Genomic DNA, 14699 nt, shown 5'->3' with positions numbered 1-14699 from the left:
TGGGTGTGAGGGTTGGTAGTGGACCCCCCTGCCAAGGTCTGTTTACTGGCAGCCCCTGTGCCCAGTGCTGATGCATCCCATGGTCAAGGAGGTGCAGCAGCTGCCCAAGCCCTTAGCGCTTCTCCAGGGTGGGGAGCCAAGAAAAATATTGTTCCTTTGGGGAAACTGAGGCATGGAGCAAGATGGTGGACAAGGTCCACAATGCTGGGGCCTGGTTTCACCCTCAAGGTTTTGTATTTCCATTGCTGGGAGCAGTTTTGCCTCCAAGTCCCTGGGGCTGAACAGCATCGGGACACATCCGTTCCGCCACTGCCTAGGGACCATGGATGGTGACCTTGGTGTGACCACCATGCTGGCAGGTGCAGGGCCGGCACCCTCCAGCAGTTTGTCACCCTCAGCTCTTGGGTTGCCATAGCTGCCACCATGGGACACCCTGGGAGGTGGGGACCAGGGACACCAGTGGCGTGGCAGCACCACACAGGCCAGAGGAGCTCAGAGGCCATCCAGGGAGGAGAAAGCAGCTCCGTGGCGAACAACCTCATCAGCGTTTCCTGTCTCACGATGGAGAAATCGCATGTGGTGAGAGGCTCTAAAAATAGGCTCGGCAAACTTTTAACCACATTTGCAGATGTTAAAGGTAAAGCCAGAGCAGCTCCAGGGAAGAAAACATCCCTGGCCGTGCCTCCCTGGTGTTAACCCTCAGCTCCACTGGTGACAGGGAGCCGGCTCTGAGGGCAGGAACCCCCGGATGGGCAGCGGGGCCGAGCCTCTGCCTCGTCGCATCACTCTCCTGCGCGTCCCCATTAAGCGTGCGGCGGGAGGACATTAGGAGCAGGAGCACGTACTGGCAGGCTCTGTCTAACAGCGCTGCCGCCTGACCCTGATTTGTAGCAGGGCTGAGCAGGGAGGTTTGCTGTAGTGTTACAGCTCTTCCTGTGGTAATAGCCAGCCGGGCAGCACTCGCACAGCACTGCCAGTGGCACCGGGAGCCCACAGTGGCACGGGGAACCCACGGCTGATGGGGTGGGAAGGAGATGCTGTAGCTGGGTCATGGCACATTTGCTTGCAAGAGAACTGAGGGGGCATGTGGGGACACAGTGTTGCTGCTGGAGTTGTGTCTCCCCATGGCAGCAGTGCTGGTGCCCAGCATGGTGGCAGGGACACGGCTGAATCTGCCGCCTGTCCTTGTCCCTACCAGCCCAATGACCCCATGTCCAGTGGCTTGTCCTGCACGCTGCAGTGGGTGTATGCCACTGGTGTTGCTGTCTCCTTGCCTCCTGCTCCTGTGTCACATCGCCAGGGCTGGAGTCATTTGGGGACAGTGGCCAGGGCTGCCACGTCCTCTCCCAGCTGAGGCGTCAGCTCCCTGATGGTACCCAGGGGATGTTGTTTCACTTCCCCCTATTTCTGCCATGCCAAGGGTGACAAACCATCAGGGGGTGCCAGCCCTGTGCCCACAGTGGCCACAGCAAGGTCCCTGTGTACCGTCCCTGTGGGGATCTCTGTGTGGGCATGGATGCATCCCATTGCCATGCATTCCATGGGACTTGCAGAGGCAAAACTGACCTGGTAATGAAATGGACATAAAAAACCTGGAGGGTCGAGGTGAACCCTAAGGCTGTGGTCCTTGTGGAGGGCTGGCAAGGGGCGTTCTGCCCACAAAAGATGGAAGAGGCAGCACCATCTGCCAGCATCGCTCCGGGGTGCTGTGGTCCCTGGCCTGTGCCAGCCCCACAGTGCCAAGTGGGAGAGAGCAAGAATCTTTACCCTCACGAACATGGGAGGTTGACTTGGACCAGCAGAAAGATGAAAGAGACAGAGAGAGGGAACGATTAAAGGGAAGAAATCGAGATTCCTCGCGTTACCTTGGCTGCCCGCTGCCTGATGCTGGCAACTCGCCGGCCCTCAGCACCTCTCGCACGCAGCTCAGTGCTGGGGCACAGGAGGGCACATGACTTTCTCCTCAGGAGGGAACTTCCCAGGAAGATTTTAATAGTTGCTGTTTGTGTGATGTCTGGGGGAATCCATTCCTTTCTGTCTGCCATTGCCTGGCTTCACCTTCTGCTGCTGGCAACTGCTGCATCCTCACGGCTGCATTTGGGGTGATGGTTTGGGTTGTTGTCAGACTTCACCTGCAGCCCTGGAGGGAAAAAACTGTCCCTCAGAGTTTCATTTAGCTAAAAAATCCAACCCAAACCCAACCTCAAACAGGTGCAGGCTGCCTCAGGGTGGAATGACTGGGATGCTGGGGAGCAGCGCTGGTCCCCAAGAGTCTCCGCTGGCCACATCGGGATTGGTGTTTTGGCAAAAGGTATCACCTTGCCAGTAGGAATAAAAGCCAGGAGGGGGAGGGGGCTGGGGCAGGCAGACAAGCAAATCCGTTTTATCAGACGCCGCATATTTTATGAAAGCACATTTCAGCTCTTCAGCCTTGGAAAGCTTTTCATACCCTTTAATTTTCTAATAAAAAGGAATTACGTTTGCTGAAAAGCCAGTAACAAGATTCACTGTCATTGTCTTTTGTACAGACCATAATTCCTGGCTGGGGCTCCTGCCTGCAGCCCCGTTGTGTGGTCCCAGGTGTGGGTCCAGAGTGCTGGCAGGGGGGCCTGAGGGCCATGGCTGTGCCGGCAGTGGGCAGGGGAGAGCTTTGCCAGTGGGAGCTTGTGGCAGGTGCCCAGGAATGACGAGGGTGGAGGTGACCACCACATTTGTCTGCATCCACAGTTATCCCTCTTGGTGCCCAGCACAGATCCCTGAGAAAGCAGCATCTGGTTTTGAGGTGGTTCCTGTTGTCTGTGTGTGCCAGGTGGGACGGCCTTTGAACCAAAAATCAGTTTAATTGCCCGGTCATTGGCCTTATAACCATGAGCTTGAGAGTGGTGTGAAGTCCTGGCGAGGCTGGTGGCTGGCAGACAGCTTTCCTGGTCTTTGATGTGACTGGGACAGGTTGTGGTTACACACGTGTTGGAGCAATGGGGTGTCTTTGCTGGTGTCCCCCGGCTCCGCGCTGGCCCTACAGATCTGACTGGTGAAAACGTTCAGCTGGGCAGCTGGCGATTCCCAGTTATCCCCCGCCATCATGGGTATCCCTCCTGCAGGCTGCAGGATCTGGCATGCAAACAGCAGCTACCACACGTGTGATTTCAGCAAGCCCAGGGCACTTCCAAAATCCAACCAACCACAGCCTGTGACAGTGTGCAAAGCATGTCTGGGTGCCAGCTGGGGCCGGCACCAAGAGCCACCATCTCCTCCCAGCTCCCCGCAAACCCCGAGCACATCCTGGCGGTGTCTGCAGCATGGAGAGCCCTTACAGGTTTACTCACACCCCACTTTCCTACAGGGGTGCATCCCCCTCCGAGCGCTGGAGCCGCAGCTCTGCCCGTGCCGCGCGGGCTCCCGGCCGGCTGCCACGTGGCACCAGAACCTCGATGCCGCAGCCGCTGGCGCTCCGTCTCCTTCCGAGTTGCTCATTTGAAGTTTCAGCTTGCCGGCTGTTTTCATGCAGGTGGGATGCAAAACCAGCCCACAAACACCAATAAATATCTTCTATATCCTCCCCCCCCACCTCCAATTCTCGTTTTCATTCTTACTTCCCAGCTGGTTTTGGGGGGGAAAATGGGTTTTCAAAGCTTTCCGTAAACGTGTGTAACAATAGGAAGCGTTGCCTTTTAGCCTGCGGCCGGCACAGTTTTAAATGAGGTCCCAGGTAGTCATGGTTACCTCTCCTCTTCAGTAAGAGATGACTTTTATTTCCTGCCTTTTGTATTTGCACATCTCAGATATACATTCTCCTAAACCATAATTGGTATTCACGGATAGACAGGAGCGCAGGAGCGAGCTGCCACAAGAGGGGAAGAGCCAGATGGACGCAGGGGGTGTCAAGGTCTCCAAGCCCCCAAACATCAGGAAATCTTAATTTCAAGTCATTTTTCCTCCCCTGGCAAGGGCGGGGAGGCAGACCTGTCTCTCCACAGCCTCAGGGCTCGTCCTGATCCCACCTCCCTCGCAGCATCCTGGTTAGTCTGGTTGCAGCGCCAGAATTTGGGATTCACCCTGTGGTCCTGCAAGCCGTGTCTGGCATCCTGCATCCCTCCCAAGCATTGTGCTGACCTGGGAGGGTGAAAGAGGGGCTGTCCTGTGCCCCTTGTCCCCAAGCAGAGTCCTGACCCCCCAGGCACTTGGGGGGCCAAGCCTGCACCCCTTGATTTTTGGAGGCCCGAAGGGGAAGCAGAGCTGTGGGGCTGTGCGCTCGCAGCGGGCACAGCCTGGGGAGCAGGCGCGGGAGGGAGAAGCGCTCAGCAATGATTGATGAAAGATCATAGCCTCATTCCACGGGATCATTGCTCAGAGTGTGGGCAAAGCTGCCTGTCCCAAGGGGACCATCGCCTGGATGCATGCAAGCCTGCAATTCAGGGCAGAGGGGATGCAAAGCCACATATTTTATGCCTTTTTTTTTTTTTTTTTTTTTTTTCTCTCTCTCTCTCTCTAAAGCACCAGGAAAACAAAAACCCAAGCTGTCTAATCAGAGACAAGCAGATTCCACCCACTTCCTTGGAAAACTTGCATTTGCTAGGAAATCATCTCGCTGCATTTACAGCAAGCAGAGTGCCCCAGCGGTAGCTCGTGCCTTTCTGGCAGGATGATAACCAGCGCTGAACAATTATTGCGCTGGAGCGGGAGCAGCAGACATATTGGCTTTTCTCAGCCAGCAGGAAAGAATTTGCAAAACTAAGCAGGCGACTGGAGCAGCTCGGATTTGCAGCGTTGGATGCGCGGTGCCGGGGATTCACAGCTCACCAGATTTGCTGGTGGCAGCATATCAGGGACTCACACACCGCATGCACCTGGGCTCCTATTTACATGATTTTTTTTTTTTCTTCTTTTTTTTTTTCTTTGCAAGGGAAGGGCCTGTTTTTGCTGCCTGGGAAATGCCTCTGATTCCCAGCTTCCCCCATGGACGCTCAGCCCCCGAGGTGTGCGCTTGGGCAGTGCAGAGAAGTTGTTTGCTTTTATATTTTTTCCCTTTTAATGAGAAAAATGTGTACTTGTCACAGAATCGTAGAATGGTTTGGATTGGAAGGGACTTAAAGTCCATCCACTTCCACCCCCTGTCATGGGCAGGGACACCTTCCACTATCCCAGGTTGCTCCAAGCCCCATTCAACCTGGCCTTGGACACTTCCAGGGAGGGGGCATTCTCAGCTTCTCTGGAAACCTGTGCCAGGGCCTCGCCACCCTCACAGGAGGGTGTTCTTAAAAGAAATTCTGAAAAAATGCTGTCAAAATTGTTGTCAGGGAGGTTGTCCTTAAAACCCGGTGCCGGGAAGAAAGGCAGCAGTTCCAGCAGGATCCTGCCCCATGCCAGCCTGGCTGCCCTTAGCATCATCAGAGGAGCAGGGTCTGTCCGAGGGTTCCCAGGGGAACCCTCTTGGGACACAGACACAAATCCCCAATCAAGGCAAAACTCCTTTGCTCAGTTGTAACTTCAGTCAGAGATGTATGCGATTGCTGGAGCAACTCCCATCCCCCAGAGGTTTTTGGTTCTTCCACAGGTAAAACTCTCCCTGACTGCGGGTCCCACATCTGCCCTTGGCTTCTCCATGGGCTGAGCAGAATGGAAGCAAAGAAATCCCTTCTCTTCAGGCTTGTGGGGTTGGGAACTGGATCTGTTCCCATTTCCCTCTGCCCACTCACAGCAATCCCTGTCTCTGCTGGAGCATTTCTGAACGGGACGCTCCAAAGTGGAAAAGTGGCACGGTGGGGTTTTGGTGTGGATTTGAACTGTGTTCCCATTTTGGGTGCTGTTTGGCAAGGACAGCGAGCAGAGCCTGGCCCAGGATACTCTTCCCAGCCCCGCTCGGGATGCAAACTGCGCATCAGTTGCACCAGCAGCTGATGGAGACTCCAGTATATTAGCAGCATTAATTAAGTTACAAAAATTATGCATGTTATCAGTTATGAGACGACCTTTCATAAACTCAGCTATTAAAGCAATAAAGCATAACCCGCTGGTCCTAACCAGTCTAATGGCTGGCTAAGAGCGTGGTTTTTCACATAATACTTTTAGCAGGTCATTAGCCAAGCAATAAGATAACGTGGAGAGCCAAAGTGATGTGCGGGAATGGCAGCGGAGGCAGAGACAGTGCTTGATGAGGGGACACAGGGCTGGGGGTCACCCATCCTCCCACACTGCTCGTACGGGTGTGCGTGGCTGTGGTGGGTGATGGTGGAGTGGTGGCTGATGCCGGCGTGCTCCCAAGCCTGTGCCGTGCTGAAATCCCAGTGCCATGGGGCAAACCCAGCCCTGGGGCAGGTGTGGGGCCGGTGTTGGTCCTTCCCAGCCGTGGTTTCACTGCCAGAGCCCACCCTGCAGAAGGGAGAAGAGGTGGTGTGATGTGGCCATCCTGGCTGCAGTCCCAGTGGGCTGTAGGATGAGGATGGGACCCTGACCTTCCATGAAGCCAGGGGTGGGATGGAGGGGCCTGGGCTTCCTCCGCCTGAGTGGTCTTGGTGTACGGACAGTGCTGGTCTCAGCATATGGTTGGTGTTGGTCTCTCTGGGCTGAGACTCTGATTTGGGGGTATGCAGGTTGGTCCCCTCCCTGGCATGCCTGTGGGGACATTCCAGGCATCCAAGGCCACCCAGAAGAAGCCACCAAGCCCTGGTCCCCAGGTCCTGCTCCCTCCACACACTGGTGCTGTTATTGAGCACATCCCAGCCAAGTGTGATACCCTCCCTACCCCTGGCTATGCCACGAGACCTGGACATGCCAAGAGCTGCACCACAATCCAGCACCCCCGGCACCCCTGAAGCGCCTTTCCCGGTCCCTGCCAGCCGTTTCCAAGCACTGACCCTCTCCATAAACAAAGGAGAGGGAGAGGGAGGGTGGCTGGCATGTTAATATACTCTCCCCCCCTCTTTTCCTCCCTTCATCCCTCTGGGAAAGGCCTTTGCAGATATAAGCAAACCTTGATTAAAAGCTGCCTGACAGGCAACGGCAGCAGCAAGCAGCAGGCAAGGAAGCTCTCCAAGTCCAAAGGGAGCTGCTTCTGCTGCTGCCGCTGCTGCCTCCATTCTCAGATGTCCCTGATCCTTTAATCAATCACAGCCGCGGAAGAGAAGAGCAAACACCCGTGCCGGGGCAGAGGTATGTGCACGCATTCGTTCCAGCCGCAGCCGAGGCAGCAGGGCGGCCGCACGCCTTCGGCTGGAGGCACGGAGCCGTCCCCGCGCCTGGAGCTGCCCTTTCATCTCATGGAGACAAGCAGGGGCTGTGTCCCTGTTGGTGCCTCCGACAGCCCCAAGGATTCAGGCGTGGAGGATGGTACTCCACGGGGTGCAGGTAGCGGGAGGAGTGCGGGCAGCCTCTTGCCCTCTCCCCAGGTGCTCCAAGACGCATTCCCGGGTAGAGGATTCTCCCAGCTCCCATCCCGTGGGCTGTGCCACGCCGGCACTGATGTGTCTGGCTTGCAGCGAGCGAGGAGAATGGGGTGTTTGCAGATGTTGGGGAGCTGTGGGAATGGAGGCTCCACAGGGAGCCAGCCTGGCTGTTGTGTCTAACACGGGGCTGGCCAAAACCCACCCATCCTTTGATTGGCACCCCATGGCTGGGCACACGGAGCAGTGCCCGTGGCTCCTGGGGTGTCCCCCTTCGGGGAGCAGAGCCCCATCCTGGGCTGCGTGGGGCGGACAAGGATCCGCTCCAGCCCCGGAGGGCCAGGCAGGGCCTCACACCAGCCGTGGCCATGCCCGGAACCACCAGCATGCAGAGAAACCGCCCACCCCCGGGATGATTTGTCACCAAATCCTGTGTGTCACCGCGGGGCTCGCTCCTCGGAGCGGCTGGAGATTGGGGGCGGAGGGAAGGGGAAAACACGTCGCTTTAATAAAACCCAGCAAAAACCTCTCGTTCCTGACATGCTTCCCCAGCTCGCGTGTGGCAGCGGGAGCTCCGCCAGTGCGAGGCCGGCAGGGGCAGGCAGGGACCACGATTTTCCTGCTTATTTTTGCCGTTGCTTATTTTTAGCGCCGCGTCTTAATATATTGTGACAGTGCCCTGGGACGTAGCGCGCCTCCGGTCGCAGGAGAAGGTGTCTGGGGCAGAGCTGCTCGACGCCGCGAACGAGTTGCAGCCAATCTCCGGCACGCCGCCGGCTAACGAGGCACCCGCCGCTAACGGGGGTCCCCGGGGAGCCCGGGGGAGTGGCGGGGATGAAGCTGTGCATTGAATTTGTCGGGGCTCTGCAGGGAGGGGCTTGGTCTTGGGGGAGTCACGGGTTTTAATATGTTTTTTTAATTAGGCCGTTCTGGTAATGACGGGCTGGTCACTGGCAGAGCTGGTGCCAGGCAGGAGCGGTGCCTTTGTAGAGAGGGTGCCCGCACGGACAGGGACATGGATGGTTTGATGTTTCAGGGACCTTGTGCGTACTGGGGGACTCCAGTGCTGTGCTGACTTCGATCTCCCTCCTTGGAGCTGGTTTTTGGGAAGGGTTGAGTGGTTTCCATACCAAGGTGTGCCTCATGGTTGCCTTTCTGGACCTCCAAGTGGGTTTTGATGCAAAGCAGAGAGGCAGCTGGCAAAGGCACAGATCTTACTGGGATCAGGATGAGATCCCACCAAGGCAGGGGTTGCCAGCACTGGCTCAGCCATGGGGGTAATTCTGGTGGGGATGCTGTGTCCGTGGGGAGATCCGGGTGCGGTGTGGTGCTGGGTTTGGCAGCAGGAGTCTGTGTGCACGGGCGCTGCCTGCCCCAAGCCCATTAGTAACAGATCTTTGTGGAATAACCCTCCTCATTAAGGCGAGCTACCCCATGTGTCAAAGCCACTTTATAAGGAAATTATACTCGGCTCCAGCCGGGATGTGCGTATGTAAATGGGGCGATGCACAGCCCTGATTGAGACATCATGGGGCAGCTCAGCCTGGGACCCCTGGGAATCCTCAATTCTGGGGGAAACAGGAGCTCCAGAGGGGCTGGAGAGTGCTGGTGGTGGGGGATGCACCTCAGCCACCTCCTCGGGTTTGGGAGCCCCTGTGTGCACCCAGAGTTTTGGCAGGAGCCGTGGACCTGGTTAGGGCTGGAATGTCTCCAGGTGTTGGAGGCTCCAGCATCCCAGCTCCAGTCGCCACATCTTCCCAACAGCATTGCAAAGTATCTCCTCTCTGCACTGTGTCACCTCTCTTGGTTTGGAGGAGCAGAGGGGAATCCCCTCTATTCCATCCCACCCCCCAATTTTGTCAAGATGTCACTGCATGCCCAGCACTGGTGGAGGAAGTGTGGACTCCTCCTCTGCTCCTCATGTCATGACCTGAAGCCTTACTGAGCTGGGATTAAATCCTCCTGACCACACATCTGAGGTGTTGGGATGCTCCACACACACATTTGGAATATTGGGATGCTCCAGTGTTTGGGAGAAGCAGGAAGAATGTACCAGAGCTGAACCCATCACAGGGCTTTGCCCAAAGGACACCGTGAGACACCAAGGTTCTTCACACAGCACCTGTGCTCACTGCTCCTTTCCAGAAAGGAGTGGACACAGCACGCACCAGCCCCTCGGGATCCAGCTGGAGCATCCCCATATGCCGGGACATTGGCACCTCTTTGTGGAAACAGGGTGGCAGCTCGGCAGGGAAGTGAGACCCTTCTTTTTTTTGGCAGCGTGTTCCTAATCAGCAGGACCCGCGCGCTCCGCCGCAGGCACGCCACGCACTGCTATTTACGGAGCTACTTGAAATACACCTGCAAGAGGGGAGAGGAGAGAGGAGCGCCAGCAAGTAAATAACCCAGCAACCCGACGGAATGAAAACAGGGAGGAGAGATGCAGCAACTGAAGGCAGAAAAAAACCCCAAAATGAAGTGTGATGTGCAATTGAGGGGCTGCGTCCCAATTGTGCCGTGGTTTTCCACCAGGGTGCTTACTGGTGTTGGTGGTTGGTGGGGAGACCCCATCCCACTGTTGGCCATGAGGGTCTCAGTGCATCCCTGAAGTGGGCAGAGGGATGGATGGATGGATGGATGGATGGATGGATGGATGGATGGATGGATGGATGAATGAAGCCCTTTGCCCACCTCCCCACTTGCTTTGTTTACCTCATGCTGCTGTTCAGCTCCTGCCTCCCCCCACCCTTTTCTGAAACATTATAAATCAAACAGCTTAAAATGTAAAGCATCAAAAATTCTAAAACCTTCATCTATTATTAACTGTGACAGTAAATTCCACCTCTGAATGTTTCACATAGCAACTGTTACCAGGACTCAGCATCCAAAGCTGATGTTCCAGCAACTTTCCATCACGGCGCTGCTGCTGTTCCAGCGATGCTGACACCAGCCTGGTGAGACTGCCTGCCACTCCCAACACTTTCTATGGGATTGGGATGCCAGCAGAGAAACCGAGCTCAGATTTAGTGAATACAGCCCAGGATTGGAAAGGAACTTGGTGCCTGCATGTGGGAGCTGGTGGTGGGATCCCCCATCATGGTCCTACCTCTGTGTTGGTCATGCAACCCCCCCAAACTTCGTTACTTTGACCATTGTGTTATGAAGCACCATAAATAACAAGGATGGGAATGGAGTGGTTAAAATAAATGGATAGGGAAGGGTTTTTGCAGGGGTTGGTGTTTGCCTTTCTACCTCTGCTTTGTCCCGGTGCTGGATGTTGTTGTGGCCCCTGAGTGGTAACCTTCACCCTGGCATGGGCAGGGCGTCTCACTGCTCTGAGCATTGGGTTGTGGTGAGTTTATGGTGTCCCAGGTGCCCACAGGGACCAGGAGCCAGGTGTTCACCACTGGGGTTTGTTCACGTTTCAGTGGTTGTTTGCGTTCCCCGTGTGCCATCGTGGCTCTGTTCTGTGTTGTGTCCCCAGCCTGGAGGTTGAGCTGGGGTGTTTTAGGTTGGATTTGCCTGCATGGCAGCACTGTGAGCCTGGTTGGAGGTAGGGAGAGCCGTGGCTCTGCAACCCCATGGAATGCTGAGCCTGCTCTGCTGAGAGCCCCACCAGTGCACCGGCACCATGACCATGGCAAGGCTCACACCAGCACCCCAAGTACCCTAAAGCACCCAAATTCCCCCAGCAGCATGCACCAGGCCATGCCTGGTGCCCCCATACCCTGGCACAGGAATCCTTGCCTTGCCGTCATCCTGGCTGTGCCACATTCCTGCAAATCCTGTGGCTGCCCACTGGGATCTCGTGTCGTGCCATGCCGTGCTGTGCTGGCTGCGGGGCCAGGCAGCAGCGGCTGCTCTGCTGTCTCCCCAGGGACAGGCAGCAATTTTCCTGCTCTGAAGAAGCTTGTGAAGGTCTGAGTGAATCTGGGAAGCAAATCTAATTGGCAACCTGGTAATTCCTCGGGGGGACATGTACTTTGGTCATATCTAAGTACATTCCAGCCAGTGTTTAAGGCACGCTGAATCCAAACTTGGACAGTCAAATACCAGCAGCTCTAAGCTCCTTATCTATTTCAGGCAGATTAACTCCTTAATCATCTCTTTTGGAAGTTCCCTGCCCCAAATTCCTCTCCCCTCCTCTTCCCCCTCCCCAGTTTTTCAGCAGGCACAAAAGGAACCGATTTTGCGGGGTGCCAAAGGTGGGGACGGCGCCTGCCATGATTGACAGAGTCAATAACCGGGAGCCGGGAGAAGGCCTTTGGAAATCTGCTTCCCACTTCACCTGCCCCAGTATTTGTCTTCAGGATTTGAAGCTGGGGAATATATAATACCAAAATAATTTACCACACAGCATCAAACCTCGATTTATTATTTTCAGCCTTCTTTTCTTTTATATTTTTTTTTACTTGATTTATTTCTTTCAACCCCTTTTATTCTTATTTTTCCTTTTCCCCAAGGGATTTTTGCTCAGCATCCCCCTAGCAGGTGACCACTCCACAGCCCCCAGCCCCGCTTGTGGCAGGGGGATGCTCATCCCCTCCCTGGCAGGCACAGGAGGCCTTGCTGAGCCATGGGGACACAGCTGGTGCTGGCCACTGTCACTCAGGGGAGTGTCAGAGCATTACGCTTCATTACCGAGCTGTCTGCTGCCGGCAGGGGATGGCTTAGGGCAGAGCCCGGCAGCAGCACAGCCGGGTTTGGCTCCGGTGGATGGACCTGTCTGTGGGCAGATGCTGAAACGTGGCAGCTGTGGGGTGCCTGTATCTGAGGGGTTTGGCTGCGATGGCAGTGGGGAGCTGGTGGTTGCTGGATCATGAGATTGGCTGCCCAAAAAGTGAAGGCAGGAGTTGCCACAGGAAGGCAAAAGGGGGACAGGGTAATGACCCCCGTAACAATGGATCCTGGTGAGGGGGTCTCAATGGGGCTGGGACTGGGGATGTCTCTGGGATCACCAGTGATAATTGAATAGCGCTCATCTAAAACAAAGGTGTAAATGTCCCCATGTACCCGACATGGTGGGGACACTGGGACAAAGCCCCATCTCCTCCCAGAGCTTGAGGTGGGGAGGAGGCATGGGATGGTGCCAGGGTCTGTCCTTTGCTGTCAGCAGCCATCCCACAGCAGCTGAGGCCTCCTGGTTTTTGATGTTGCAGCGTGAACTTGCCGGAAGTTTTCCCAGTAGAGAAGCTGGCTGTGACCAGGGATGAGCCAGAGCGGCTGGACCCAGTGGCACATTCAGAAGAGCTGGGAATGTCCTGGGGGTGATGGCCACCTGCCAATCTTTGGGGTCTCCAGTTCTGTTGGGGATGGAGAGATGCACTGGGGAGGAGGTCCAGGATCCTAGGGCTGGGACATGAGCCTGCTCCATTCCCATGCTCCTGGGCTGGCACTTCCCAGCCTCAACACTGTGGACAACACAAACCCGTACCACCCTACAGTGGGGAAACTGAGGCACAGCTAGAGAGTGGTCCTGGTTTCAACCCAGTGGATTTTCCAGCTCCAAGCTGCTGGGTGAGTGCCAGGTCCTGCTACCAGGTTTGGTGTTGGTTTGCTGGGCTGAAGGGTCAGCAGGTGCCAGGGGACCACGAGCCATCCCTGTCACATTCCCCAGTGAGTGCAGCCTTATGCATCCGACCGCATCCATGAGCAACCATCACAAGATGCAGACCAGATCCAGGACTCCAGATCCATTCCCTCTCCCATACTTGGGAGAGCTTTTATTTGCTTTTATTTTTGTTGCAAGAAGCATGAACCCCTTGGGGCATCAGCATCCCGGAGGAGGGTGCCAAAGGCATGGCATCTGCTCCCTGCCTTTCCTTGCAGGGATGGAGCTTCTGTCCTGCTTCTAGGGAAACTGAGGCAGGGGACAAACAGGATGTGGGAGGAGGGAGGGTCAATATTAGCGGTCACAGTAATGATTGGAATGGTTAATTATTATTGGAATTGAAGTGAGTCAGGCTGAGAGCAGGAGAGGAGGGAGGAAGGAAGGGAGGAAGGAAGAAGGATCCAAACCTGTCAGGCAGAAAATGAGTAAAGAAGAAAAACGTGAGCGTGTGGGGAACTGGCCAGGCTGTTGCTTTGCACCAGCACCGTGCTGGCCCCATGCTGCTCACTTGGGGTGAGGCTGGAGGGGTGGCTGAAGGTCACCATGGTGGTGACAACAACCCCACGGCCACAGCTGTGCCCATCGGTGCCCTGGCGCCGTTGTACTGACAGCTCCAGGCAGGTCTACACCAGGATTTGGGTTTGGAGAATGGAATTGCTCTGGATCCCTCCTAACCTTGGCTGTGTTTCCAGCCTCCTGCAGGGCTGGTTTTCCTCTCCCCTCAGAGCCCCAAGGTTGATGTCCAACCGCTGGCTGGGAGTGCGATCATGTGGAGCCTCACTCCATGGTACATCCGGCCATGAATTTTGCTCCGGAGTGGAACACAGTTCATCCCAGAGAGGGAATTTGCCCAGGAAGGCTCAGGCTGAGCATCTGTTTTGCTGTGAGCCTCCAGCCTTCCCCCCCGCCCCCCCCATCTTTTTCCCTTTTTTTTTCTTTTTCTCTTTTTTCTTTTTATACCTTTTTTCTTTCTCCTTTTTTCTTTTTCTTTCTTCCTTTTTATTTTTCTTTTTTCTTTTTCTTTTTTTTTCTTTTTCTTTTTCTTTTTCTTTTTCTTTTTCTTTTTCTTTTTCTTTTTCTTTTTCTTTTTCTTTTTCTTTTTTCTTTTTCCTATTTTCCTTTTCTTATTTTTCCTTTTTTTCCCCCCTCTCTCCCCTTTTTCTTCTTTTTCCCTTTTTTCTTCCTTTTATTCCCCTTTTTCTTCCTCCCTTCCTTTCCAAATCCTTCCTTACCGACTGACATTTTCCACCACCAAGAAAAAGACACAGCAGCTTGCTCTGACTCCCAGAACCTCTCATCACTCTCCCCAGCCCAACCCTCTGCAAGCCTCCCATCCCTGACATCAAGGATCCAACCCCCCCTTTCCAAAATAAAGGAGGAAAAACCAAGGGGAGAGAGGCTGGAGCTGGCGGCTGAGCCGGATTTCCATGTGAGGGGATGAGGTTGGGGCGGCCACGGGCTTCCCCTGGCAAGCGACAGAGGAACCGGGGCCAGCAGAAACGTTGAGTCATGAGTGCGGTTCGCAGGCGGTGGATTTTTTCCCAAGAAAAATTCCTCACTGGGGAGGAGCAGAGCTAGGAGGGGAGCAGCAGTGAAGGACTGTGGCCCCCAAATGGGACACTGATCTGGGGATGGGGATGCACCCCATTGCGATGGGAATTCCCTGGGCAGGTTCCACCCCCCGGGAGGGCGGTTTGGGCTGGAGGGGA

General features: G+C 55.3%; 1 protein-coding gene across 1 annotated transcript in view; it reads left to right on the top strand.

The window, feature by feature from the left end:
• RAI1 (retinoic acid induced 1) overlaps positions 1–14699 on the top strand; it is a 60702-nt gene that overhangs the window by 33564 nt on the left and 12439 nt on the right. The window contains exon 3 of the mRNA XM_017734282.1: positions 9660–10333. The gene's annotated coding sequence lies outside the window, so the exon portion shown is untranslated. The remainder of the gene's footprint in view (positions 1–9659; positions 10334–14699) is intronic.

Source organism: Corvus brachyrhynchos, unplaced genomic scaffold, assembly GCF_000691975.1.
Source record: "Corvus brachyrhynchos isolate BGI_N302 unplaced genomic scaffold, ASM69197v1 scaffold5, whole genome shotgun sequence".
Taxonomy (NCBI): domain Eukaryota; kingdom Metazoa; phylum Chordata; class Aves; order Passeriformes; family Corvidae; genus Corvus; species Corvus brachyrhynchos.
The sequence above is the reverse complement of the archived record's forward strand: the minus strand, read 5'-3'. Positions and strand labels throughout refer to the sequence as shown.